Source organism: Fukomys damarensis, unplaced genomic scaffold (genome assembly GCF_012274545.1).
Source record: "Fukomys damarensis isolate Sample0158 unplaced genomic scaffold, DMR_v1.0_HiC HiC_scaffold_32, whole genome shotgun sequence".
Classification (NCBI taxonomy): Eukaryota; Metazoa; Chordata; class Mammalia; order Rodentia; family Bathyergidae; genus Fukomys; species Fukomys damarensis.
The window spans coordinates 45,804,660-45,806,820 of NW_022900944.1; positions in this window are offsets into that span (position 1 = coordinate 45,804,660).

Consider the following 2,161-nt stretch of genomic DNA (forward strand, 5'->3'; position numbering starts at 1 on the left):
CAATCTCAAATCTTACCATTATCCTAGCCTAGGTGTTCTCTAACTTCTGTGTCCCCTGGAATCACCTGGAGTTAGGAAAGTTTGCTGAGCCCCACCCCAGAGTTTTTGGTTCCATAAGTGTGGGAGGTAGCTCAATTATTTGCATTTATAACAAGGTCCCAGGGTCCACACTTTGAGAAGCGCCGCTTTAAAGGATCAATTTGCAGATTCACAGCTTCTCTGCACAGTTTCTGTTGGGGGCCAGCGCTTGGAGTCTGATGGTCTTTCCTTTCTTCCCTTTCTCAGTTACTCCCTTCCCAACCCAGAGTACTGGCCTAGGACAGTGCTGAACAAAGGGTGGTTCTAGAGAGCAGACCTCTTAGGAGAAAGAATGCTTATAAGACTAAAGCAGATTCAGTGAGGAAAAAAAAATGGTTGAAGCGTGCAGGAGGGAGATTTGGGGAGCTATTATTTCTTCAACAGAGTGCTGGTTACATGAATTGTGCAAAAAGTGAAAATTTGATGAATGATCTGTACATGTAAATACATTATACTTCCATAAAATATCTTTTCAAGAGAGAAAAGAAAAGAAGAAAGCAGTGCTGGCCATGATGCCTATTCCCATTAAGACTCTGAACTCTAGGGTCGGGGATTTAGCTCAGTGGTGCCGCCGCCTGCATCGCAAGACTTTGAACTCTTGGTTAAACTGTGAATTTTTACCCAGCTACCTTAGAATTGCGAAGTCTCCTTACAAGGGCAGGAAATCTGTCTGGAGCAGTCCCTGTCATATCCCTAACAACTAGAAGAGCAAATTCTCCTTAATTATTGAGTCAGTGAAAGAGGAAATGAAATGAGATGGTTTTCCTGGGAAAATGTCAGCACATTTGTTTGAATTGAAAGACGATGTCGAGCGGGTCTTAGCCGATTTAGCTGATGCATTTGGCTCTGAGCATAAGGTCTGCTATTCCATTATCTAGGTCTATATTTTTCCTAAGTGGAAGAGCAGAGATGGCATTTCCATGGTTTGGGTAGAGATATAAGTAAAGGATGACTGTGCCCTATAATAAATCAAAAATGACATGTTCCTAACTATTTAAACTTGCCCAAAGGTTTTTCACAATTATTCGAGGGTGTATGTTTGCAAAAAAAAAAAAAAAAAAAAAAAAGAAAGAAAAAAAAAAAAAAAAAAAATGGAAGGACCCTTAGCTTCCTGTCGCTGCTGCTTACAGCTCTTCAGGTCAGAGTTTAACACGGGTGGCACTGGGCTCAGGTAAGGTGTCAGAAGGAGGCTGTAAGGCGAGAATCCATTGCCTTCTTTTTCCAGCTCCTGGAAGCTGCCTTCATTCCTCGTCTAAGGCTTCCTTCCCTCTTCAAAGCGAACACGGGCCAGTCACATCTTCCTCACGACGCCATCTCGGTGACTGTCACTCTTCCCTATTCTAGGACCCCTGTGATTACACTGGACTCAACTCATCCAGATAATCTAGGGCCATCTGTTTCGGCTTCTATCTGGATGTCCCTCCAAAGCCTCATGCGCTCACGAGTGTACCTTTGGGAGAACGAGTTTTTGGCGAGCATTTTCTTTTTAGCTTAAGAGGTGAAGTTTTGAAATACGGATGCCAACAATTCAGTGGAGCTGCTAAAGCGTGCACAGTTGCCCTTGGTTGGGGAGGACCCAGGCTCGGAAGTGGCTAGGTAGAACTGTGCTTTGGGGGTGTCCTGGGGTAGGAGCGTGAGTGCGAGGACTACAGAGCACCTTCTCCGACTCTTCCTTTGTTCACCAACGGCTGAAGACACGGGGACGCCCCTCCACCCCACTCCCACAGTCCCGCCCTGCAGCTGGAAGTTGGCCGGTGCCTGCTTAACGCCAGGGTCTGCACTCTGGCCTTCCCATTGGCCAGTCGTAGTATGCCCGCCCCAGCTCTGTGCAACCTCATTGGACAGAACTAGGTAGAGGCGGAGCTCGCTGTCAGCACGTGCTCTCCACGCCCAAGCACCAGGCGCGTGAAAAGCCGCGGACGTCGAGAGATCCGGTCTCCTCAGTCAGGGCCTTCGCTTTCTTCCATGGCTTCGCAGGCCTGCTCGAGCCGTGGCGCCGACGATGGTGGCCGCAGGAAGCTCCGCCTGGCAGCGTCGCTGCAGATCAACCCCGCGCCCAGCTACTGGCAGTCTTCGGCCAGTT